Consider the following 27,309-nt stretch of genomic DNA (forward strand, 5'->3'; position numbering starts at 1 on the left):
GATCAGGTCCTTTGGAAAGAACATTGCACTTCACACCTTGACTTTTCTGGCCCCATATCCACTCGGCCGCTCTTGCTCCCAAAGGCCACTGATCTCATTCTTTGTTTTTGTCACCAAATGCCACTCACTTGTGTTGAGAAGCAAGAGCTGGAAGCAGGGATGTCATCAATAATCCATCGTGACCAATGTTTCCCCGTTGTTGTAGCCTAGCCATGCGGAGGGATAATGCACAGACACTTAATTATCTCCCCTAACATAATTTAAATGATTGCAGCTGCTAACATCAGATCTGAAAAGATTTCAGTAATAACAAAGGGAGGAGAAAGATTCAAACCCTATGCCAGGGATGGCATGGGACAAGGATGAGAAGGTTGAAGGATGTATGGCAAAAGAACTGGGGATGTTCTGGTGGCCTGGGTTCTAGCTCGAGGTTCTGCAGGATCTCTGATAAGCTTTGCTTTACTTATCTCTTAAGTCCTGATCAGAATGGGAACAACGGGCTTTATCCACAGAAGTAATTAAAATGTTGCACTCCCTGTCAGGAGAGTTAAAATCAATTTCTCAGATACAAGACGAGGAGCAATTGGCTGGACTGCTGTCGTGCGGAAAGGATCCAGGGCTGTGATGCTTACGAGCTCTGCAGGAATCCAGCACTGCTAAAATCCTGCAGCGGTGCTGGGATCCTGTTCAGAGGGGCACCCCACAAGAGGCACGGGACAGTCTCTCCATTCAGCCTGGCAGAGGCAGGGGCTTGGCTCAACAATGATTTCCACACCTCGGGAAAGATACGGCTCAGCTGGGAAAAGCCCAGAGAGGTGCAAAAGGAACAACTGGAGGTGTAGAAAATCAGGCTTTGAGGAAAGGCTGAGGGAGAGAGAAGCGTGTGGTCTGACGGGGGGACCGGGGTGAGACAAAGCACGTTGCCAAATACATGCAAGGCACAATGTGTCCTCGTATCTTCGGCTAGTAGGGTGAGTGATGGGCTTAAGCCTCAATGGGTAAGGTGCAGATAAAACGTCAGGAAAAACGCCAGTGCTAGGAATGGTACAGCATGGGGATGTACTCCTGTTGTCACTGCAGGTTTTAGACAAAGACCAAGCAGGGATGGTCCTGGTGGTACTGAAATCATTGGAATTCAGCACTGCAGTGCTTGGGAGGACCTGCAACAGCAGTAACCTCTGTTTGCAACCGAGGAGATCACCCTGTGCATGTTCAGCTGCTGTGCAGCTCCCAGGGCTGTGGGGTACAGGCACAAGTTAACAGATACATGTGCCATAGCCACAGAAGTTAGTTATTTGAGATTATTAAAAATCCAGCCTCTCTTTGACAAGCAAACACTGCAGATGAGCAGAGCATTTCCGTGTGAAATGCTGCAAAGAAATATCAGTTATGTTTAGTGTAACAGAGGCACAAAGAAAATCTCATTAGAACCCACTGACAATGATCTGTTATAAAAGGAACAGAAGCAATTTGTGAGCTCTATGAAAAATAAAGTACATCTCTGTTCTGCCCTGTTCTCACAGTCTGCTGCTACTTTAGGACAGATTTCCAGTGAGCAGGATCTGTGCCTTCTTGCTTAGTTAGCTCTTATACATCACATTTTATTTGCTAGGAGACTTGAACGATAAACAGCAAACACTCTTGTTCCTATTTTAAACACATGGTAACTGCAGCACAGAGAAATAAAATGACTTGTTCAGGGTCACAGAGCAATTTTGTGGCAGAGCTAGGACCAAAACCCAGCTCTCTTGTTCCCAAACCCATCTGCCAGCCTTCAGCTTTCCACTGACCCTGGATTTTAATCGCCTTCCAGGGAAGGCTGTTGGTGTCTTCCAGTTGACTTCCATGGGAGTAATGCCAGGTACCAAATGAAGTCACTGGGAATATCAGTGCAAAAGAAGCCAACGTTAGATGCAAGGAGAGAACTGATGGAAGGGGAAAAAATAGATTTTACAGAAAAAGGAATAAGTTCTGATGTCGCTTCCATAATATCATTCTGCCTTTAATTTGTGTCTGGTCAAAATTAAAAAAAAATAGATTGCTAATATTAATAGATGAAATGAATCTTGAATTTTATAATAGTGGAGGAAATGAAAGGACCAAAGTGATATTGTGTTGTTAACTGAGATTTTAATAATGATTCTGTCCCCAGTTGGTGCATTTATTCCACAGAAAGTAAATCATTAATGAAGAGGGAGTGGAAAACAGTTTTATGGTGATGGATTTTTGCAAGAAAAGTTGAATTTTGCTGAACTTCTAGAAACTCTGCAATATGCCTTCAGCTCCAAAACCGAAAGACAAACATCTCAAAAACAGTCCATAAAGATGGGATTTGGCATGGTGTCTGCCTGGGTTAGGATGGAGCAATGTCTGTGGCTCCTCTCCAAGAGAGCTGAGGTGGATGGAAGAGTTAGGTTGGAGGTGTCGTTTTCGATGGAGAAAGGAAGGTTTGAAACACCACGGGCTGGTTGTGTTCTTATATGATGGCCCCTGGAAAATCTAAACTGAAGGAGCCCACCAAATGGGGCTCTTCCTACAGTTTTTATGGACTTCTATGAGATTTTTCCACCTTGTCCCCTACAGAGGATGGGTGGACTCCAACCACGCCTGGTCCCGTGAGGATGTTTGACTTCCCAGGTGAAGAAAGAGTCTGCCAAAGTCACTGTGTCCAACAGCAGCTCTTGTCCTACCCACCTCTACCTTCAACTACCTCCAAGAATTCCCCAAACCAGCCCCACCCCAGAGCAGCAGCTCATTTCACACCAAGCTCCTTGAACTGTCAAGTACAGGGAGGATTTCAGGCTCAGAGTGGTGGAGAAAAACATCTCTGTAGCTGGAATTTGGGGCCTGAAAAAAACAAATATGGAATATACATGCCTGGGTGTGCATGAAAGAGATGGGGGAAAAGAGAGAATTCCCCTGATTCCTTAATGAGCACAGCACCCCAATGCTGAAAGTAGAAATTTGCAAATTAAACAACATTTTTGTATTTAAATTATCAAATCAATAAAGAGATACAAACATTAAACAACATTATATGAGAGCCTGGAGTGTCACCACAAAAATTAAGACTATGTAATTAAAAGTACAATGCAATTTATTTTTATATCGTTCTTCATTCCAATCAACAAATCTTATTACTTACCCAAAAATGTAAAGCAGACTGCAAACTAATTTAAAAGATGAAGACAAAGTGGCTACTGAAAAACCTATGTTTCTTGGTCCCTTAGATCTGGCAGCTGTCATGATTTAATATTTTAACTACTGTAATAGGTTATAGTGCTGAAGAAAAGTGCATTAATTACTATGGGAAACCTAAAAAAATCTAATTAAGAAGAATGAAATCATTCTTATTGACTGGGAAAAATAAAACTATATAAAGGGAAATGAAGGATGAAAAAAAACAAAGACAAATACTAATAGATGTGGTCTGCGTGGGGTAGGAAACACAGTTCTGATGTTGCTGGGGGTGTGGATCTGAATCTGGCGAGAGACCGTGGTGTACCATGGCTAAAGCATTTCTCCAGTACCTCACCCACTGGAGGCACCCTCTAATCAGTTACAGGGTAGGGATTTGCGTTTGCTCACTGTGTCCATGCAGAGCCAGCCCCACTGGCTGTTTCTGAAACACCAAGCCAAGAGCAGGAGATTGCCCTGCATTGCTAGATACAGTACAGCTAACAAAATAGTAACCTCAATAGTTGCCATCCTTCCAAAGGGTCACAGAGGATACGTTTAAGAAATCAGTCCTGTGTCCCAAACCATGCAATATGCCATGCCCGGGGACACAGTAAGGTTGAAACTCCATTGGCAAATGCAAATCTCCCTTTCAATTAGCCATGGATCTTTAAAGTGATGTAAATGCAGCCTCTCTGTGTGAAGTACCCACCACCTCCTTTGCTCAGGCCTGGCTAAGGTTGGTTGGGTTGCCGGTGTGTACCTGCAGGGGATGCCCAGGGACTTAGTTTTTTTTTAGAGGCAGGCACATCGTGTAGCTTCCACAAACATCAGCCCAAAATGTTAGGAAGTGTTTGACCCATTTTTCCATATATGAAGCTAGGTGGGCATGTGGTTTTGTCATTTTGTCTGACTGGGTGCCGGGGCTGTGATTCTGAGCTTTCATCCTCACGTGGAATAAGGGTGGATTTATTTCATGACCTTGAGCATTCTCATGATGGGCAAACTATTTCCTGTCCAGCTTTAACTGCCCTCATTGCCAAAGATCCCATGGATTTTGAAATATCTGTGGATGTTAAAAAGAAGGATGCCATAGGGTCAACAGCTACACTAAGTGTTTAAACAAATACTTGCAGTGTCATTACTTCAGCTGATATCGGTAGCATTAATGCATTCTCAAGCCAGAAGTTCTCCTTTGATCAGTTATATTTACTTCACAGATAAAATAGGCTACAGCAGCTCAGCCAGTTATCTTGTACCTAATCTGGTAGCTTGTACATCATTAATACCTTCAAATATGAAAAATTACTGGTATAAATTTTGAAAAACCCTTCCAGGATTACAAATCTTCATCCAAGGCAAGAGGACTTGTCTGAGGAATAAGGACTTCAAGATTCAATGAGCACGTACCATGCCAGAGAGGAAAAAAACCGAGTAAAATGTTTGCAATGATGCTATTATGGATACGTGCTTGCATGGAAAGCCAGTAGAAGGGCACTGCACCACCTCAGCTGTACTCTGGTGATATTCCTGACACCCACAGTTGCACAGCTCTTTGCTCAAAGGTAAGCACGTTCCCCTTTCCCACCCTCACCCACAGGAAACAAGGTCATGCAGCAGTAAGTGTAGGCAGGGATTTTCTGCAGGGGATTTTGGTTGACTGGGGGTCATTTCACAGCACAGAAACATTTGAGCAGTGATGGCTTTTGATTAGCAAAAAAAAAAAAATTATGTCAAACCTTGCAAAACACACAAGGATTACTCATGAAGGGTATCACATAGACCATATGTAAGATATCTACACGAGGGTTGCAGAAACAGCCCTTAGTTATGAAACAAGAAAACAAGCAAAGACTCAATTCACATCTGAGGGAAAGAGAAAAGTTGGGTGTTTTTTTGGTTGGTTCGGTTGGGTTGTGGGTTGTTTTCTGTTTGTTTGGTTGGTTTGGTTTTTATCTAGTAGTGTCCACAGGCTTCAGCCTCCTCAGCAATGGGACCACACTCTACCTTTCCAGGACCTGTAGACATTAGAACATTGCATGGTCTGGCCTGAGCATGACCAGACACCCAGGACTGATGTGATCCCAATGCAAAACCCATTTTGAGTCCTGTGTCCTTGACACGTGAGTAGGTCTGGGGGGGTCTGGGGACACACTGGAGGACCTGGGGCTGTGGGCTGTTGACTGGGGTGGTATGTTTTTGAGTGTGGGACTGCCACCTGTCCTCTGCTCTGGCATCTCTCAGGCCAATAGTAGCTCTCTGTGTGCACCCCACGATTCAGAGAGAGTTGCACTGGCAAAAGTCCTAGATGTGCACAGAGCATCAGGGCAGGGCCAGGTGGGATTAGACTCACCTCACTTCACTTCAGGTCTCTACAGAGTAGATGTCTACATGCAGACAGTCACTGGGCTTTCCAGGCAGCAAGACGAAATACGTGTTTTTATTATGCAATTCATCTGCTCTGTTTTAACCATCTACTTTAGGATGAGGTGAATCACTGTAGACTCCATTGACTGTATTGACTGGCTCTCCATTGACTAGCAAGGAAGCCACGGGTGACCAGCTCAAATACAGATTTCTGCTTTAGTCGGGTGAATCTACCCAATGCTTCATGCCCGTGGTATAAGAGTCGGCTGCTCTGAGCAGTTCGGGCTGTGGCATTTCAGTCAATAATTTCCGCAGCAAGCACAGTATTTCTGGAGGAGTGACACCCATCAAGAGGAGTTTGCAATAAAAGTAGGTAAAAGAAATAGCGGTTGGGAATCAGAGCAAGGGTGGACAGCAGGAAATACAACCTACACCTCCTGCTCCTGCACCCCTGAAACTCTGCATCTCTTTTATAGCAGTTTTCCAAGTCTTCGGGTTCAGGTATTTGCTAAATTTTGTTGTCACCCCTCCAACTGAAGGGGTCCTGTTGAAGCCCTCTCTGGTACCCCTGTGGCTACTGCTGCACCGTATCCTCAGCACATCAGCCACTCCTGAGATCATCTTGGATCATCAGAAGAGACACCGGCTGGATCAACAAGAAAACAAAAGCTTGCAAGAGAGAAAAAAAATTCTGTCTGTAGACGCGTATGCCATTAAAAGCAAAAAGCAGCCTACACGTGTAAGAGCGGCAGCCTCTACAGCGTGGTGTACGTCCACACACTTAGCCCGTTGTTTCAGAAACTCCGTCTCCCTTTGGCTGTGATCACTCTTGACTGTTTGCAGTCTGTGTGCAGGGACATGCATGGAATATTACTATGAAAATGTGCATTCTTGTTAATAGGTATAGTTTAGGATGATTGTTAGCAGAGCATAAGGCCTTATTGATTGAAAGTGGCATATGGCAAGGATGTATAATGATTCACTTTGGCTGCTAGTTTGAAATCCTATTCACAGGAGAAAAAAAAAACACTCTCCTTTGCAGTCAGGCTTCATTCTTTCTGCAGAATGTTTTTCAAACTGGGCCATTTTACAAGTGATCCATAGGAGAGATTTCCTGCTCTCCTGGGTGTGTGCTCAAAGCTCTTTTCAGTCTGGCAAGGGCAGGTCACAGGAACAAAAGCTGAAGTTATCACACACCTCCCTTTGAGGAGCTCTCTCCTCTAAAATTTTTTTTCAGGGAATTTAGTGTTTGTGAAGGGTGGAAGACTTGAAAACCTGATGCAGGGTAGAAGTCAGGGACAGGTACAGCACAAGCAATGCCCTTTTTCCAGCAGCACACCTTGGTGCCTGGTGGGACAGCTCCTGGAGCAGAATCACAGGAACGATGCTGACATTTGTACCCACCATATTTTTGAAAGATGAAGCAGGCAATGTGCTGAGAGCTGCACTGAAGGTGAGCGCTTCTCTGGAATTAGCTTGTCTTCACCACGGGGAAAAAAAATGCATGTTTCTACATGGCATTAGCAAATACAGAGTCATTAGCCGGAGGTGAAATCCCAGCGAAGGCAAAGCAGCCAAAGTATTATTACATGTGAACTGACAGAAATAAGCCCTGAGGACCTCATCCATCTTCCGTGTGTGCCAGCAGGTCCAAGTGAGGCTGGGGTTGTCTCACCTGGTTTGCCAGGTGGGGGCTGACAAGGTGAGCACTGACCTTGTAGGTCTCTGTTAGACCCAAGTGCTCCTCGCTGCCACGTCACTGGTGCTTCTGGAGGTTGTGCTGACCCTCAAGAGACGTGTCCCTAAGGACTCCATGAACAATTCAAATGGCATTCCCATCACTTCTGGAGATACGGCCCTTGTGTTTCCGCCCCAGCAAATGAAGAGTGGAGCCTTCATATCTGGCTTTTCTGGGAACTGATGCTTTCTAGGAATTGCATACAAAGAATTAAGTAACCCACTTGATTGTCATCCAGAAGCTCCATGATCTTGCACGATTTTTTTTTTTTTTTTTTTTTCCAGAGAAGTACATCTTCAAGATGGTCTCGAGGATTTGCCTGTGGTAGGCAAAACAGAGGCTTCCTTGAATAAAATCTCTCTGAACAAGAAAATAAACTGAATGCCTTTCATTATACCTGTCACCAGTTTATTTACTCCATGGCCTCTTTCTGCCATAAAAGTCTTGAGTGATTTCAGCATACTAAAACATCTGCACTCATTTTCAGAAAATAACAACAACTGCCAGCGTATGAACTCACTATTTTCTCAGAATGCCTATTGTTCAGTGTCCAGCCCTCATTGTTTCTCATCTCTTGCGAGTGGTTTGCAATGAAATCAACTTTATTTACAGTGGAAAGCAAAGTACATCAGAGCAAGACAATTGACTATAAGCTTTCAGTCAATAACAGCTTAGTTTCGTGCATGCAAAAATGTAGCTGTTTCTTGTATTCGTTGAGACTGGTGGCAAAATTCCCATTCTGAGGCGTCTGTTAGGTCCTGGGCCAGATCCTGGATGCCTGCTAGCCATAAGCTGGTGTTCCTCATCCTGCACCTTCCAACACCGAATCCATCCTGCAGACTTTGCAGACTCCATAAGCCATCCTGCAGCAAGCGCTCACAATTTAAGACCTCACATCAGTACAATTCTTGAGCATCACTCAACTGGTTTGCCGATTAGGAACCTTTGTAAGAGACTGAGCTATTGACAGGTGAATCATCTCTGTCCCACAGTGTCCCAGTCTTTATTCTTGGTTTGTGGCCAATGTCAACTCCCACCGAAGGTCTTTCTTATGTAGTTTTCCAGTGAATGCTTTACATGGGGTCATCACATCTCTGAGATAGACACTGAAAAGCTGAAACATGCTATTAAGCTTCTTAAAATATTAGAAAGACAATCATTTCGACAGAATTGATGTTAATCACGCTTATATAAAAGCTTTTCATCTTCAAAGCATTTAACCAACATTAATTACATGTAATTGGCTTTTCCATGTACGTCACACAAAATGCACCTTTCATGTCACTTGTCGCTGCTATCTTAGCCAGGATTACTGAGAAAAAAGCTGTGCCTGTTCAATGCAGCACAGCTTCCTGAAGCCACCTGAGGCCTCGTCTTGCAAATCACAAAGGGAAACATTTAAAACAGCAGTTGCATAAAATAGAAACACCTCAGCTGAACTGAGTGATCTGGGATAAAGATGATGCCATCCCACTTGGGTGCCTGTAAAGTTGTAAGTCTCCATTTTCATGGCAAACGCTTCATAGGAGGCTCCTTGAATATTTGATCTTCTCTGTGTCTGGGGACGTCTTGTCTTCACTAAGGCAATCCAGGTCCTTTACCCAGATGGATGTTGGCACCTGCAAGCACTGATGCTTGCCTGAAGTGCCCAGGATGCCCAGGATGCAAGGTGCCTTCTGGACTCCAGAAGCATTGTATTTGAAAGGACACAGTGAAAAGAGAAGGAACCAGATTTTCCATAGTAATCTTGTCTTCAGGCACCTACCCAAGAAGTTGAAGACTTGAGTCTATTCCCTTCCTCAGCCTGAGGACATCTGAAACCTTTATCTGCCACCACTCTGCCATGATTTTCTTGCATGGCCTTTTCATTATAATAACTGCTATATTCAGCCACAAGCAACTTGAAAAAGTTAAGATTTTTATTCCAATTTATGGTGTGTGGGGGACCAAAAAAAAAAAAAAACATTTCTTGCCCAGTTAACTGTCAGGACTCAGCTAGGAAATATGAGTTCCATGTGTCCTCAGAAGAGCTGGCTAGTATTCAGGTTCCTTAGTGCTCAAGGCTGAAAAGGATTTTGGAAGCATCAGTCACAGAAAAAATAAATTCCAACAGAAAGGGTAAGTGAAGAATATTTCCAAGGAAAAAAAAAAAAAAGAGTAAATGTATGCAAGGACTAGGTCACTGGGAATGTTTCCTGGAGGTGAGCATTAGATTGAAGATACAGTTGAAAGCAGGTAAGAAACCCAAGCACTGACTGTAACCAACACCACCCGGGTCAGAAGCATAGGACCTTTCCTAACAGCAATTAGTGCAGGTCCTAATAGGTGTCTTCACTCTGGCTGTCTTCCAGAAGGCAGTACTGTGGGTGATATTTTGCTTTCATATTGCATGTAGTGCCATTTACAAGCTGATCACCTCTATCCCCGTTCAGATATGTAGCATTCCTGCACTGTGCTGCAGTAAATAAAGGTGCTTTTCCAGAAGCCCGGGATTTTCTTAACCCTCAACTTTTATTCTTAACCTTAGAGGACTACTTAGGCCCACGCCTGAGTTTCCAGCTGAGCTGTTCAGGTCTGGGATAACAAGGTGCAAAACTCTTCAACTGTCTCACCCGTTGAAAGACTCTCCATCCGTCATTAGCATGCATTAGAGAAAAATATGCTTATGTGGTACGGTCAGGATGAGTGGAAAAATAGTCCTGCAGTGCAAAAGAGAATTTAAGGAGCCAGGGGACCTAACCCAAATCATCAGAAGGGAGGTTTTTATAGAAGCATTTAAGCAGCAGGTTCCACTGCAAGTAAGAACTGTGCTCATAAATCAACAAGATCCTTTAAAAACCCCACAGTGTCACCTGCCCTCCGTAGTTGGAGTGGTTGTTTATTTTGCAGACATCTTCACAATTTCATTCTCAAGATTATAATTCAGTTGGTGGTACTGCAGCTCTGTCAGACTACTCCTACCCTTGAAGTTAAGTAAATGGTTAAGTGCTTTAGTGGTTCAGAGCTAGAAGACTCTCCATCTTGCAGGATTGAGCCCTGTAATCTATTCGTATTTCCTTTTCAATTTCTGCAAGTAACCCCAAACAAGCTGGAAACACTAAGTGCAAAGTTACGGGAGATGACTGTGGCAATTTCTGAATGACAAGAGCATTTAAAAGAAATGTCAAGAGTCTGTGGGCTGCAAGCTTTTATGTTTCAAGGAGAAACAAGAAGAAAGGAGGGACAATAAATCAAATGCAACAGCTTAGCGTGCTCCATCTCTGAGAGTTAACCTCTTGAAAGCCATGTCCCTGACACAGAGTGGGCCATGCTCCTTTGATCAGGTCCTTTATTTTCTGCAAATCAATGGAAGACGCATGGTGGGCTCCTCTGTGCGTGCCCAGGGGCCATGCATACTCCGCCTTGCTTAACATGTGCTATGCATTTATGGGTTAACATCAAACATGAGCTGATTTATAATTTTTAATCAAAAAAGGATTATAACCTAATAAATCCTAATAACATATTCTGTCTGGAGGTTGTGTGATGTAGTTGTATAACACACTGGTAGCCTTGCTCTGCTGAGTCTGGAAGACCAAGTAAAGTTTTTTACTTGTCAGTAAACGGCTCCCTGGAAATGCTGGATGGAGACTCTCTAAGAACCATGATGCAAATGGTCATCCCTCAGGATGGAGCCTTTCTTGCTGCCACAGGTTTTGAAGTCCCTAGACAGAAACATGCAGGGAAGTTTGCAGCATCCCTGTGTACCGTATGTCTCCTCTCACTTCAGAGGCTCAGCAGAGCTGGTTAAGGGCTAATTCTTGGTAGTTAGCTAGTTGAATGTAAGCATTAAGCATGTCAAACACATCAATGATGATAGAGCCCTAAGGAGACCTCAACAGCAAACTCCTAGAGGCTAAGCGTCAGTTTGTAAAGAACCATTGTTTTCTAAAGTTAAAAATGATGACTACGCAAAGGGAAAATTAACACTATCTATTGGATTTCCTGGATTTTGGATCTCCCACCTAGAAAGACAGGTATTATTGCAGGGAGTCTGTAAATAAGCTGGTCCTGCCAATTATCTAAGGGGATTTCTGAGCCTTCTGTTCCCAAAGAATGATCATCTCTCCAATCCATACTCTGCCTCCCAGCAAAAGGCTGTCCTGGAAGAACATTTTACTTCCCGGGAAACCTAATTAACATTGCAAGACTAATGGAGGCTAAGAATAAAGAATTTTTTTATAAAGTTCTTTGACTGCAGTGCCATTTTAGAAACTCATCCTCCCTGCTCTTTGTTTGCACACAATAGCTCAAACACCGCAGTGGGGATGCAGCAGCGGCCAAGAAGCCCATGGTAGTTTCAAGCTAGTTGTGATGATCTTTCTGCTGCCTCATGCTTCCCTACTGTGTTTGTACTCATCTGGTTGTTGTTGTTGTTTTTTGTTTGTTTGTTTGTTTGTTTTCCATAGCCAGGGATGGTGTATTTGTACGTAATGCAAGTGCACGGCATGATGAAGCTCAGGGGGTGGTCAATGAGCAAGACCCCACCAGAAACTCCCAGTCTTGCTCCATCTTCCACTGGAAAACGGTGTCAACGGGAGCATGGCCCAAGGCACAGTAACCTCAAAAGGGAGTTGGAGTCATTCCTTCATGCATTGATTTACTAATTAAGGAAAGATTTTCAAACTGATCAGCCAGAGAAATCATTCAGTACCAACCAAGCCCATGTCAGTAGAATTGCTCTCACTCAGGTGTGGAGACCATGGACAGGATATTTCTAAGAGGTGATCCTCCTGCAACTGTTTGGGTTGGAAAATTTCTCAGGACAGCTACAACCCTGAAGACGTGTACCTGACAAAGGTACCTCTTTTGGTCTTTTTCCACTGGGCTACAGTTAAAACTCCTAGTTTCTCCAGGGCTCAAATAAAACAAGCCCAGGCTGACAGCCCTAGGTACAAATTCTTGTAATACTCTTCATCGGTACTTTGCAGTAGGCCCTGAATGTGGAGATTGATACCCTTTTGTCTTAATCCATTACTTCTCAAAACATCATCAAGTACTACTTCTTCCACTGGTGTCTGTGGAAGGAGGAACACCCTTACAATTTTTTTCCTTCCATGGTTCAAAAACATCTCCTGCTCTTCATTTCTCAACTTGTCTGAGCATTTCGTGGGAGAGAGGAATGACTCTGTGAACCAACAAAGCTCAGCCAACTTCTCAGAAGAGGAAGTTTTCTGAAACCAGAGTGAGATTTATCCAAAACACTGCCAAAAAAAAAAACAAACAAACAACCAAAAAAAACAAAGGGAGATTTCCAAGAACAGGACTTGTTGGACCTGACAGAACCCACCCCAAAATCCTCTAATTATTAAACTGCTGTAATTAAAAAATAAAAATAATAATAATAAAGTGCCAGTTGCATGCAAGGCCCAGCAACAAAACAAAGAAATGAGGAGCAGGGAAATGTTCCTGATTCAGACAAAATGCTTCCAATACAGAGCAGCCTCACTCACCGCAGTCATTCTCCTTCACCAGCAGCTTTCAGAGTTTGGAGCACGGATAATTCATAGAGCCAAATCAGCTTTTATTTCTGCTTAGCCTTTATCACAGCTCGTCTCGAACCCTGGTCTAAAAGAATGGATGTTACTACAACGAATGCATTAAACAGCTTCATGACCTCCTTCTTCCCCTCTTCCTGGTCTCCTTCTTTCCCCTCCAGCCAGTCTTTGCCGTATCTGCAGCATCTGGCTGCAATGTTAATAGGTAACTTGATAAGTCTATCTATTATGACCACAATCTTTGCCAAACCTAGAGGCTTTAAAGCCTAAAATGGCGATCTGCCACAGCGTGGATTAAAGACACCAAAGGCTGTCTGGATGGAGCTGCACTAGATCTTTCCTCTGAGGATGAGATAGTAAGAGAGTCATGCAACACACACCTAGGGCTCCTGCCACCCAGCTTCCTGACTCAGCCTCTTCGAGGCATTGCACAGCCAATGTTTCAGGGAGCTGGAGATGCAGTTCCAAGGTACACGATGGTTGCTGTGATCCTGCTCAGTAAGATCCAGAGAGCTGGAAATTCCTCACGGAGGTTGGTCCTGCACCCATTGATGCTGCGGGGAAAAAAGTACCTGCAAGATTTAATGCTGCAGTTTTAGGTTCATAATCAAAGCCTGCATCTGTATTGCAGGTCTTAAGGAGTATAGCTGGTTTTCTCAAGAACTTCTTTAATTGCACATAAGCACCGATTTTTGCAGCTCCAGTTTTATAAAAGTCTGTTTAGCTCTTATTGCCTTAAACCATCTGAGGCTACACAATTGTCCCCAGTATTTTAAAGCCCTGTTTTTTTCAGTGGTGTTTTAGTGTCCTGAGACTTTTTGGAAAAATGAGAGTTAGAATTGCTAATAAAGAAGTGGTAATAATTAGAAAATCTCTTGCTCTGTGCAGATTTTATAGCTCCACAGATACCATGGTATTAACATTCTGTTTGTCCACCTGTTGGAAGAAACAGATCTGAAGAGTCATAACTCTAAAACAGTGGGTGACAATTTAATGAAAAATTGAGCTCTGCATTTAATTTCCTTTTAAGTTCGGTTGAGCATTCTGCAAGATCAAAGGGGCTTTGTGGTTTGCAAATGATCTACGATATCAGAGAAACAGATTATAACCCAGGCACAGTTTGGTATTTAAGTAAGTATCCGCTTTTAATACCAATGTTTAAAGTAGGCTAATGGAACTAAAGCGCAAGTATAATTTCCTATGATACAAGTCTATAATCCAGTTTAATATATCAGCTGAACGCTAAAAGCATATTGTGAATTTAGTTCTACGGTTTGGCCCTGTTTGTGACACCATAAAACATTATTTTAACTAAAAATAGTCCTACGTTAATTTGTAAGCCTTTGGGGCAGGGACCGCACCTATGTGCCTGCAAAAATGAAGCTTCTGAGTCCAGCATATTAAAAATAGTTAAGCAATAGCAAAACTACATGTCAGGGAGGAATTATTTATTTGTTTGTTTGTTTATTTTAAGCCTAGATGCTGGAGTTCTACCCAGGAGACATCCTACGGCTGACTTTTCCCCTTTCACATCCATGCAATGCTACTGGGTGCAGTGGACCTACCAAAATAAATAAATAGAGTTATAACAAAGTTATTTCAGGTTAAAGAGTTCCTCTAGATTTATTTTATTTTATATTTTATTTTATTTTATTTTATTTTATTTTATTTTATTAACAAATTCCTGCAGTGGCAGATCCTATATTTTCCCTTTCAGAAATGTTCATGCTCCTACTCCAACCTAACCAGAGTTTTCCCCTCCCCAGTTCAGAGCAGAGGCTGCTCTTCTCTGAGAGACTCACTCCTCCTGTCTCTTGCACACTTCTTCCTATTTAGTAGTTCAAATATATGCCCAATTTTTTCCTGCCTATTCTTGTGATAACATTGTCCTGCAGGCTAACAAATCCATCCCCCTTGATGTTTACATCCCGGATATGTTTATAAACAGTCTTTATATATGTTTGGCTTTCCCAGGCTGAAGGAGTCCAATTTGTAATCTCCTCTGGTAAAACGACTCGTCCATTTCCCTCCTGATCAGTGGTCCTTCCTGCTTCGGTCTGAATTCATCAGCTGCGTGCACCAGTGATGGGAATTGTACATGCTGTTCCAGGAGAGGCCTCATCAGCCACCTGTACGGTGGTATTAGTCCAGCTGTACCTCTGCTAGAAATGTGTCTCTTGATACACATCAGGGTTGCATTAGGCTGACGTGACGTGATGTGACGTTGGTAGCTCAAACATGATTAAACGGTACATGCAGGTCTTTCTCATCTGCAACCTCGGGGAATCCACAGAATTTCTGATTACGGCAGAAATTAGTGGAAAGTGCAAGGTCATACATCCAGGTTTTCACAGTTTCATCCCGTTTCTACTATTCCAGTCTGTGAGGTCATCCAGGCTTTTCTGTAGGAAATCTGGATCCCTTTCAGTATTGATAATGCTTCTCAATGTTATGTTACCAATAAATTTTCCCCTTTTTGCCTTTGGGGCCAAGCTCAATTTGTATTTTCTGCCCCACAGAAGAGGTCACCATCAGCACAACTGATGATCATTTCTCCTTCGCATAGTTCCTTGACCTTCTTATAGTCTGCTGCTCATTCTTGGTTTCTCCAACGAACTCATTATTTTCAATGTGTCATTGGACAAAAAGCAAAATGAGAGAGCAGTTTAGGTTGATGGGGTAACACTGGAGGTCCTCTGATTAAAGCCCCACTCAAACTGGTACCAAATTCGGAGTTAGAGGCATTTTACTAATGCCAAGAAGGACTAATCTGCTGCACATTTTTAGTCTTGAATATGAATTTTCTTTGCCATGAAAACAGCAACAACAACAAAATGTTTCCCTTATTAGAGGTAGATAAGAGATGCTGTTTGCTTATCACTGATTTGGAGAGGTGAACATTTTTGCTGGATTTATGATTAAAGCAGGTCTTCAAAACCGGCTCAAGCAAGACTTCGTGGCCAGTTTGGGATGCCATGCTGTTGGTGCTACATGTACCAATGTTACCTCAAATGGGTCCTCAGAAGGAATATGGCTGTTATCTTCAAACAAACTCAGAAGAATAAACTGTACATTTATAGGAGTTGATCCTTTGCTTTGAAAGACTAAACTTACATCTACAATGCTTCCACAGCCCAGTTTCTTTTACTCATATCCCGAAGTGAAAGAGAAGGCATCCAATCAGGTACAAAAATACAGGATTCCATTGCCAAAAATAAGTGATGGTTAAATGGATGTAGGGATATCCATGACTTCTGTATGGGGCTGGTAGATACAATGTAAAATCTACTTATGTTCCTCAGGAACAAGAGATGGGAGATGCTAGACCATATAGCATAGAGGTCCTGGGAGCAGGGCAAGAAGAAAGAAGATTTAGATAGACCTCAGATTGCATCCCCAAGACTTTTTCTATATCCATGACCCTACTGACCAGTTTTTAACCTAGTTCCCCTTTCTGAAGCTGGACAGACTCAGGGCAGCAGCTTTACTTAGACAAGAGGAGCAGGAGAAGCAGAAGGTGAATAGTAACTTAGAATAAATTGAAACACTGAAGTATCAAAATTAGGTCATCAGCTGTAGTATAATAGGATAGGTGCTTCAGTTTTCACCCTGTTAATCCACTTGCCCCATTGGATAAACAACTCTGCCTTGTACTTAATCTTCAAATAAATATGCTCTTAAAACACAATGGGTATTTATCTAATATAGGATAACTGTCTTTAGTGAAGTTAAATGAAATGCTTTGGGGTAAACTTAATTTATCATCTTACTGGAATGTGTCCTGAGTGAGGTGAGGGAGAGGAAATGTTGTGCTCCTGTCCAGAGCAAGGATGGTGGCACCAAAGGCTTTATGCTGGGGACCAGTTCCTCTTGGGGAACTCAGTATGCATTATGTGACAAAACCATATAGATAAATGGCATCTGTAGGTTGCTTTTTAGTAGTGTATCACCAGATTTTCAAGGGGAGTCAGTATCATTAATAACATTTTGCTTGTGGTATGGAGAAGAGCACCTAAGGAGCCTGTGGTGAAGCTGTGAGCACCCCAGAGCTCCTGATCTTCATTCAGAGCTGCAGTGCCAAACCCCACTGCTTTCCCCAAGCCATGAGGAAATGTATAAATGTCATGAGAGCTGAGCTTCCTGGAGGACAGCCCATTCCATGCAAGGGAACAGGCAGCTAGTCACACTGCCTCCATCCTGCTCCATCCTGCTGTGGACCTTGCCTCAGACTATTTCATCCCAAGTGCAAGAAGAGAGATCATGGTCTCTGTGGGGACCACATTCCGCATGAAGATCTCAGCTCCTGATTGTTAGGAGATGGCTTAATCCCCAGAGATGGAGACTGTTTGCTCCAAATACTCCGTTCATGTTCACTGTGGCAGTACTGGGTTTAATTCCTCATGGGAATGGTCAGCCTCTCTTTGAATCTTGTTAAGTCCTCTGCATCTACAACACACGGTGGAACTGAGCCCTACAAACTCATCAGGTTTCCCACAGTTGCTTTTCTAATTAACCTCAAGTTTCTTGCCTTCTACTCTCTTACTTCATGCCTTGGTTTGGTTCAGGAGACGTGAAAAAAATACGGAGCCTGCTGAAAGACTTTTTACTGTTCCTGAGTTAAGGCAGGAAGTTTTGGCAACCAGCATGTGATTCTTCCCTTTCCAGCCCAGGTCACATCCTCAGCTCTAGCAGGGTTTCTGGCTCCTTCCCAGTGCCCCCAGCTCTCCCACTCCCTTCCTGACTTCTTCCCGAGCAGAGTCGTGGCACCGCTGCCCACGGGCTCGGGCACGCTCACACCTCTCAGGTTCCTCTTCCCCATTCCCCCTCTTTCCCTCACCATGGCCCTGACAGCATGAGCTTTTATTACAGCCCTTCTTATTTAGCTCCCTTCTACCGTAAACACCACTTATCTTTTCAATCTCTCCCTGTATAAGATTATTTTTCCTCAGGTCTCAAATTATTCTTGTCATCCTTATCTGAACATCCTTTAATTCCCTTGGCAGTGACATATAGCATTCCAGATGAGAGAGAAGCCTTGGTTTTATACTGTGCTGAAATTTACTCCGTCCCATTTCTAACACTCCCTCACCCTTTGTTTGGCTGCTTGACACAAGCTGTACCCTAAGCTGAAGACTCAGCGGAGAAGGGTGCAATAATGATTCAGAGAGATTTTCTGCTGGTCACTGTTGTTACTAAGGTGCTTCTTTGTTTCTCAAGCTTTCTCTCTTCTCAAGCTCATCTACTCCAACCAGGGAGCTGCTAACTGCCTTTCATTGCTGACAGCAGCTTGGTCCTCCAGGGTGGGAGAGGAACAGACACCTGTAATTAGTGGTTGCAGGGATAAACGCACGCTAGCCCCCACAAAGGACTTCTATTGAGCCAGTGTAAGTCAACAGAACTCAGTTTGTTTTCTCTGAATTAATACTTTTTAATTAATAGAAGATTTTTGTAAACCTTCTCTAGTCAACCTTTGAATTATCCTGAGATCCCCTGCCATCTATGACTGCAAGTCTTGTGATAGCACAGCATCTGCAACTAACAAATGTACTCAAATTCCTTTCCACTTTTGATATGGCTGATTTTACATTCACCAATGGTTTAACTGAAGGATAACAGGGCAAGGACTCTCACCTTGAGCTGAGCTTATATGGTGTCTAGCAAAGTAAGACCTTGATCCACAGCTAAGCCCACAAAATAATGCTACTGCTAACACTAACTTGTCATGTGCCTTCATGCTGTCCACTCACCTAATTCAGTTACGACCTTCAGAAATTCTTTATCACCTATTCTGGACACAGGAGTGATGTTAGCTATAAATTTTACCACCTTGCTTCTCCATCCTTTTTCTCTATCACTCTTTCTTCTCTTTTAGTTTGTGTCTTCTTGCCTGCTGGTCTTAGGTTTCAAGTTGTTTTGGATGTGAACGTTCCCTTGTTGAATGTATGGTCTAACATGTTATGCGCTCTTCCAAAAATAAATACAAATGAATAGCATATTGTAAGATGAACCCTCCCATTGAATTTAAGATAAGTCATGGTGGGAAAAGGTACAAGACAAATAACAGTAGTAGAATCTGCCCCTAAGAGTTTGTCCTAATTAAAAGTATAACTACACACATTAATAATTTACACCTGAAAAGGTTATGAATGTGTAATGTTTAATAACAGTAATGCAAAAAGGTGATATTTAGTTTCCAGCAACCGCCTGAATGCTCAGCCTGTGAATTTAGAAATAACTATGGCTGTGTGGTTTGGACTATAATTAAGATTTGATTAATCCCTAAAGCTCAGTTTAACTTAGATTAGACCTATATTGCTTTGTATTTCTTTACAATTACACTCTTAGTACAGCAAACTTTCCTGCTTATCATGCTGCTGTTCATAGTGCTAGTGATGGAATAGAGTCTGATCTCCAACTAGGGTGTCATATAATAGAAAAAGTGTCCATGTAAAGGAAAGGCACTCACTTGGTTATACATGGCATTAGGAGAAATGACCAATGTGATATGAATGGAAAACACCATTTCTTCCAAAATTAGCTTCACTCTGTGGGGCTGTATGGTATGAATCACAAACCACAGTCCACCAAAGCCAAGGAGAACTTTTTCCCCTTAATCTCAAACACATGGCTGTGGGTCTTGCCATGAGTGTACCTTCTCACAGAGGAGGCAAAAAGCCTTTTATGGCATACTGGTTTCATTGCCAATGAGATGTGTTTACAAGAAACGTATAAAGGTACAGCTGTATGAAGGCGAAGTTCAACACCAGGACTTCACAAGGTAGGATTAGACCAATAGTCTTCGCATAGCCTCTGTTGAATATCTCAGTAAGAATTCCCTTGGGGACTCACATCGTTACAGTCATTAAAGTACTAAGAAATCTTGAACCTGGTGTAAGAAAGTCCAATTTTTCTAGCCTTAGCAGAACGGCAGTTGATTGTCATGGCTTTCCTCCAGTGAGCTCAGTACTCAGTCATTCAGAATAAATGTACAAGGGTGCAGATACTGTCTGTATTAAAACGAAATAGGGAAAAATACTGTTCTTTCCCTAAAATTTACAATAATTCTCCCACGTTAAGATTAGGGAATCAAATAAATGAACTTTTTTCTAACCCTGGCCAAGGACTTGGACAACAGCACTGTCCCCAGAATCCACAACTACCTCTGTTTTATATTTTGGTGGCAGAGTTTTGGCCTGGGCATCTTCTCTCATGCCCAACCTTGCTGCCTGAGGCTTAAAGAAGCTGGGCCCAGGTCTGTTCCCCAGAACTTGTCCCCAGGGCTGGTCCCGAAACCTGGTCCCCAGACCTGCTCCCCTGATCTGATCCCCAGATTAGTGTAGCCTGTCCTCTTCCTATAGCTAGAGACCTGGGTTAACCAAAGTTGTAGTGTTTCCTGACCCATGTAATTCCATATTAACCATAACCTTCAGTCAGTCAGGTTCAGCGACTAAATCCAGAGATGTGCTGAGTTTGTAGGCTACCTGAACACTCAAAAAATCCTCATACGACTCCTTGTCCTGTATCTAGTAGGCAGCCCTTCTTACTCAGCTCAGAAAGAATCCGTCTGTTAAACAACTCCCCAGCTCCACATCAGCTCTACGGGTGCTGTGGAATTACAGTTTCAGTGAACCAATGCATCCAGGCTTAAAATGTATTATTAGGAGGATTTGCAATGACTTCTTAATATCCAGAGGAATTCTGCCTTCTAGAATTATGTGGCTGAATATTTCTTTTTTGGGACCTGCAGGCTACCTGTTGGCAGCATGTTACCCTGAAGTGGAGCTTTTAAACAGCCAATTAACCTCCACAGGGCAGTCAGCATCATGCCCACAAGAGGATACCTGGAAGGTGAATAACATTTGTTTCACAGGTAACGAGGAGTGGTTGCAGCCATTACAACCACAGTGGCCAAGTGTTAGGCTCACCCATCTGTTATTGTCTCTTTTATTTTTTTTTTTCCCCTGATTCCCTCTATGTTTTACAGGAGGTTTCAGAACAAGGTAGCAAAAGTCTTCAGCAATGGCAACGGAGCTGCTGGGTAGGGATGGCCCAGAGGCAAACACTGGGATATGACCCCTAAAATGTGGGGAAGGGAATTATGAAGGCACCCACGTGAGACTTTGAAGATATAGCAGTGCTCCCTAGTCACTGCTATTCCAATCAGACATGCAATGTTCTTAGTTTCACACTGCCCTCCTCCTCAGCCTGATATTTAGACCTCTACGTCATGCCTCCAAAAGCAAAGTCTTTGGGGCTGAGCCACTCTCCATTACCTCAAAGCCTCAAGCAAACACCTCTGCCCCCCACGCAAAACTGGAGAGCACATACACCCTCTGCTTCTGCAGCACTTTGGGATCCCCGGGTGGTTTGGGATCCCACACCCATGTAGTCAGCAGTTTCCTGTGATCCCACCCACTGGGGAGAAGCACAGAAGTACCTGCCTTGGTGCAAACACAAAACACGGACCAGAAAGACATGGCTTCCCCTGTCTGAATGTGCTCTGCTTGCCAGACATGAACCCGTCTGCAGCTGGAGGTGATGGCTTTCTTGCAGGAGATATGAGCAGCAGCTCCTGAAAATGGGGATGGAATTGCTCTGTAAAGACCTGGGAGGCTGTGTTGTGCATCTTCCTGAGGCTGGCCTCTTCATTTCTGCTACTGTTTATAAGGAAGGATCACGTTTGCGGAAACAAGACTATGCAGCTCCTTTAATCTTTCTGGGGATTACTCAGTGGCTCTGCCTCAGGAACATAAGGAGAGACAGTTCTGGGGAAATCATATAGAAAATATGTGGTGAGTGGGTTATTAAAGGAAAGGCCTGATTGCCATAGGGGAGTCAATGTAGTGCATGTGGTATATAACTTTATAAATAATGCATCCTGCTGCCATAGGTACAAACGGGAACATTGCACGGGGAATAGGACTGATGCCATCTCACACACCAGCACACAATCCAAGCAGGCAGCTATGTCTCCAATAACAGGACAATTTTTTTTTTTCCTCACATGCTACGTGGCAGACATGGTTATGGGCTATCGGCACACATTGACTTCCAAGCTCAAAGGCCTGTTTGGTTTGGGAGGAAGATTTAAATGTTCCCAGCTCAGGTTATGTAGAGTCCTGGGAAGATCAAAGCAGTCAAGCTATAAAGAGTGTTGGTTTGGGTTCCCTCTGTTCCTGTGGAGTCTGAAACATGGTGCTGTTATAAAATTTTCAGTTTATGGCCCCTTCTGCCTCAGGGGTTTCACTAAAGCAAGTTACCCTATATACAGACATTGCCCCCATGGTTGCGTTCCCTCTCTGATGTAACCTGCAAGGCTCATGCTTTTTGCTGCTACTCAGGGTGGGAAACTGCGGTCTGAGAGGGATATTTAGCTTTCAGAGAGCAGTCAGACTGGTTTGTTACATGTCCCCATACATCGCCAAATTTCACTTTAAGTAAGACAATTGGTAGGGTTTCCTAAAGAGCTGTCATCATGCTATTTTGTCAAACCCAAGCTTTGGTCCATGATCATTTGAGCCTGTTAAGACCCCTTTAGCCACAAAATCTGAAGGTGACCTTTAAGCATTGCACCCCTTCCTGCTCTATGTGAGCTCTGAAGACCAGTTTCCATATACTACAGAAACAACAGGACCTTCGCCCTCGCCAAAAACTCTTGCCTACCATCAGCAGAGCTCCTGGCCACCTTGAAAATGTGAAAACAGACAAAGCTGTTCATGCCACATTATAACAACACTCCTAAGCCATGTGCATACTTTACACAATAGTTATACACCTGCAGGAGCATCCTGAAGATGTGAGTAATGCCTTCCACAGAGACCCAAGCACTTCTACACGTTCTCCTTGACCCTTTGTTCTGCCTTGTGTAAGTCCCACTCACTGGAAAGAGTTTTAAGTTCTGTAGTGGTTCTCTATGCTTATAGCGCTGACCTTTATCAGATAACCACTTGAGATTATTCTGAGGCTCCTCTTTGGTAGCTTGCCCCTGATATCCATGACAGAAGTCCAGCCTGGAAGAGCAATGTTGCTCATGGTGGTAGCTAGACCTCCACACCAGAGACTTCCTTCTGAATAGATTGCCATGTTTATTCATTTTCTGTTCTGTTCTGGGTATTCCCATGTGTTTTCCCTAGTATTTCAGATCAAGTGCCCCACACTTGCCACACCATTTCAGATTCAGATTGAGTTTTTTTTTTTCTTTTTTTTCAGAAATGAAGGCAGAGTATGGTTTGGCAATTAAAGGAGCATTCACAAAAAGTGTGAATTTCTCAGCACATGTTCATCTGCCAAATCACTAATATCAATGCTGACCAAAATAGGTGCACAGGGGAAGAAAAAGAACAACTTGGAAGTTCCATTCCTACTTCTGTCTCCATGCTGGTTAAACCATCAAATCTTTCTTACAGTGCAATGACTCTAAGACAGCAAATGAATAAAAAGGCATTTCTAGGAGAGGGGGAGCTAAAAAGCATCCAGAGTGACAAGTTCCTCATTTCCATAAGTCATTTCCTTACTGAGAATTTGGAGCTCCAAAACAAGTACCCATTGGTGATGAAAGTGAGGGTAATAAACGCTGCCACGTAACCTTGGCTGTTCCCTGCACACTGCAGTTACCCAGAAGCCCAGCCACCTAACATAAAAGGAAACTATCCACTTTAATTAGCAGAGCAATCAAAAGGCTCTTACACAGGAAAGCATTTATCACCAAATAGAAAATGAATGATACTTTAAAATTAGAATATGCAGAATTTGTAGCCAAAGGCACTCAGGAGAAAAAGAGCTTTGCACCAAACCATACTGGGATTTTTTTGGCTTCAGTCTAATGAACTTTCACAATAGATATCAAATTCTGTCTGGCAGCACATTTTAGCAAAGGGGCTGATTTTCAGAAATACTCAGTAGCCCTCACCAGCGTCAGAAGGAGGAGACGAGCATTTAGGAAACCCTTATTAACCTGTATTCAGACCTCAGTGCCGGATCCATGGGAGTTTGTGAAAAACTCTTGATTTATACTTTCAAATACAGTACAAACAAACAACAGGATTTTTTATATTTTATTTTATTTTAGTTGTTCATGCTGATGAAGACTTTATTTTATCCCACCTACAGCCAAAAATGCCTCTCAGGGCAGGAACCAGACAACAGTGTATTTCATTATCGGCAGGATGAGCAAAGCCTGAATTGGAAGAAGAGGACAATTTTCTCTGAGTCTTCGCTATATTTAATGAAGCAATTGAAATGCTCAAAAATAAAGAAAAGTTGAGAGATAAAAATACCTTCCTGTCACCTTGGGAGCTCACAGGGATTTTGAAGTATGGGAAATCAGAAAAGTTCTGAAGACAGTAGAAGATGCTGTCACTAAGTGGTCAGTCTTCCTAGAGCTAATTAAAATGTAAAATACAGAATTTTTCATTATGTTTACAAATCTCATCTTGCGAGGAATCTGAAAGACGAGAGGATGGAGGTGTAGCTCAGCCAAAATGCATCCTACCAAGGAAGTTCCATAATTGCTGCAAAAAGGCAACTGTAAGTCAGCCTGCTACAAACTCCCAAGTACAGATGGGATTATTTGATTGTAACATTTCAAAATGCACAAGCTTCTGTTCATATGAACACAAATTACGCAAGCCGTCTTAGGTCTGCAAAGTTAGGATCCCACAAGCGGCAGCCAGAGAAAAGTCAGTTTGAATGCTAAGTAAGGCCATAATGACAGATTTACTCACGGTAGCTACTCAGCCATTTGAAGTATAGAGAGCATAAAGGGAATGAGACAGGGTGTGAGCCCTGATAATCAGGAGGGAGGCAAATCAGGAAGCCAATCCATATTCAGCCTGTTTGTTTCTGCTTTCTTCAAAGGCCCTCCTCTAGTTAAGAAGATCTGTGATTTTATAGACCCACTGGAGTTGCCATTGTCTGCAGACTGCAACTGCTAGGGCCTGGCTTGAGATATACAAAGATTGCTTTGAACTGGGAATGTAAGATGGGTCCCCAGTCTATTGCTCCAGCCACATATTCTGCAGAAATAACAGTTCTAGCTGTGGTCAAGGGATATTGGTGCCCTTGGCTACTGGTGAAGTCTCTCAGTTCTTTTGGCTATTGCTATAAGCAGGCACTTGCATGACTTAGCTACAAGGGACTTGCTGGCTCAGAAAGAGGTAACACAGAATAGTGCAAACAAGGAAACCACTGTCTGACAACGAGAAGGTCCTTGTCTGAACCCAGCCTCACTTCACATCTCTATGCAATGAGGCAACCCTAATTCCATCTACTTCCAGTTGGCACTTGCCTTTTGAGTTTGGAATTCAGGTTGTTCTGCGCTTCAAAGACACAATAACTAGCAAGATAATTCTTGAAGGTCTAAGCACTAAAGAATTAAATTTGTCTGTGGAGATTTTCAAAGCACCTAATAAAACTTGTTTATTACCCCCTTGTTTACTTAAAAACCTCTCTTAAGTCTGAAGCACCCTTGGATATCGCAGTACCAGGGTCAACAAATATATGCATAGAATAATCTAAAGCATCTGTTCTTACATTTTGGTGGAACAATGACCAATCACCTCATAGTTCAGTGGAAGATTTGAATAACTTTGTTCACCTTGTTTAAGAAATGTGGCTCATCTATTAGCTGGCAGCAGTCATAAGCCAAGGTCCTATACTGGAGTAGGGAGAGAAGTGCCTGGTAGAGCCTTGTTGATAGAGTCCAGTGCCATCTGCCAGGAATGGCCTCAGAATAGCTCAGGATGTAAAATCCATTACCATTTTTCCATCCATGGTTTTGATGGAAGTCAAGCTGGAAGATGCCTTGTGGGTGGTCATATCCTACTGCTGATCTTTATCATTTCCAGAACTAGATTTAAATATCCCAAACAGTAGAGCTTCCACTGGAAATCATTCTATAGCATAAGAGATCTGCCTGTTAAGAAGTAGCCCTGATTTCTAGGCTGCTGTTCCTTTGGCCCAGTCTTACTCTTTGTTAGATAGTCCTATAAACACCAAGGTTTGGACATCTTGCATAATGTGAGATGCCTGATCTCTATCTGAACAGTCTGGCTTGACTATACAGCACTGGGCAACACACATTAATGCACCAACAGGGGTATGGTGGTCTGCCCAAGCTCATTAGGCCTCCATCTCAGTTGCAGTCACATCTCTTGGTATAGGAACTCTATGTCCTTCTAAACTTCTAATCTCTGCCTTAATAAAGTCACCAAGGTTATTGGTATAGAGACAGTACAAAGAGCATACCTGAGTTCTTTTTTTTCTTTTCTTTTGTGTCTTTGTATAGGCCTCCAGAAGAAACAAACAATTGTAGCTTGAATGATTTCTACCTCATTGTAAAGTGTTGCATGCATCTCCATGGTGAGTTTGCACTGATTTGATAGTAGCCTGAAAATAAAGAAAATAGAAACCCATGAGAGCAATATTTAAAAAGTGCATAGGTTAAAAACAGTTGTGGAAATAGTAGGCTGTCTATTTATGGCCTAAAAAGAAACATTGAGGTTCTGATGATGGTTTACATAAATGGAAAGGAGAAGAGAAAGACAGTTTTAAGAGAGGACTGGAGGTAGGTGGTGCTGGAGGAAAGGTTGAGTTGCCCATATACACAGATGAACTACAGGTAACTGTGATCCTGGGAATTGGGCACCTCCTGACACCCCTGAGTGCCTAGCCCTTGAGCTAGACCTGGGCAGAGGACTTGATTAGGAGCAGTTGCATCTAACCTATGTTTGCCTTGGAACCTACAGTTTCTCAACAGGGATGGTGAAGGAACACAACTCTGAGAAGTGTATCTGGGGTTTTTCCCAGAGATAGCAGTAGGTCTAACAAAAAAATTGTCACCACTCCCTCCCCCTTCTGACTTGACTGCACTAAATTCTTGTCTGGAGATTGGTTCAAGATATGAGCAAATCTATCTTGGCTCTATATCAATCTGAGCTTGTCACACTCAGGTCCTCTTATACTCACTGCCAATCCAGATGGTAGAGCCAAGGGAGCCCAGGACACTCTTCACTTAATCTTCATCTTAATGCTGGTCAGAAGAACCCCATTTACAAAGGTTTACTTCTCTCTCTTCCATTATGCATGGTGACTGGCTCAAGGGGGACATCAACAATGCAGACTACTGCAAAGGTAGTTTGGGTGAGCTTCATCTTTCTGTCTCCTTGGAAGTAGATTTAGGAAAGGATGGAGTATGGAGGTTTTAGGAATAAGTTCCAGGCAGGAAGGAGAAAAGGAAAGTTAATAAAACCAGCTCCACTTTTTAAAATCCTGGCATTGTGTTTGCATTTCAGCCTTGGGTCAAGGTTTTGGACCCCTTTAGCATTGCTTTTGAGAAAGCTCAAGAGCTGAAACAAGAGATTTATACAGAAATGAATAAATGATGATTTATTAAAGGTATTTACTCTGCAGGCAGATGCAGTTGGTCAAGAGTGGTGAGGAACATGTTGTTCATTGGTTTCAACAACTCTAAGATCAAAAGGATTTGGTCTT

Source organism: Cygnus atratus, chromosome 2 (genome assembly GCF_013377495.2).
Source record: "Cygnus atratus isolate AKBS03 ecotype Queensland, Australia chromosome 2, CAtr_DNAZoo_HiC_assembly, whole genome shotgun sequence".
Taxonomy (NCBI): Eukaryota; Metazoa; Chordata; class Aves; order Anseriformes; family Anatidae; genus Cygnus; species Cygnus atratus.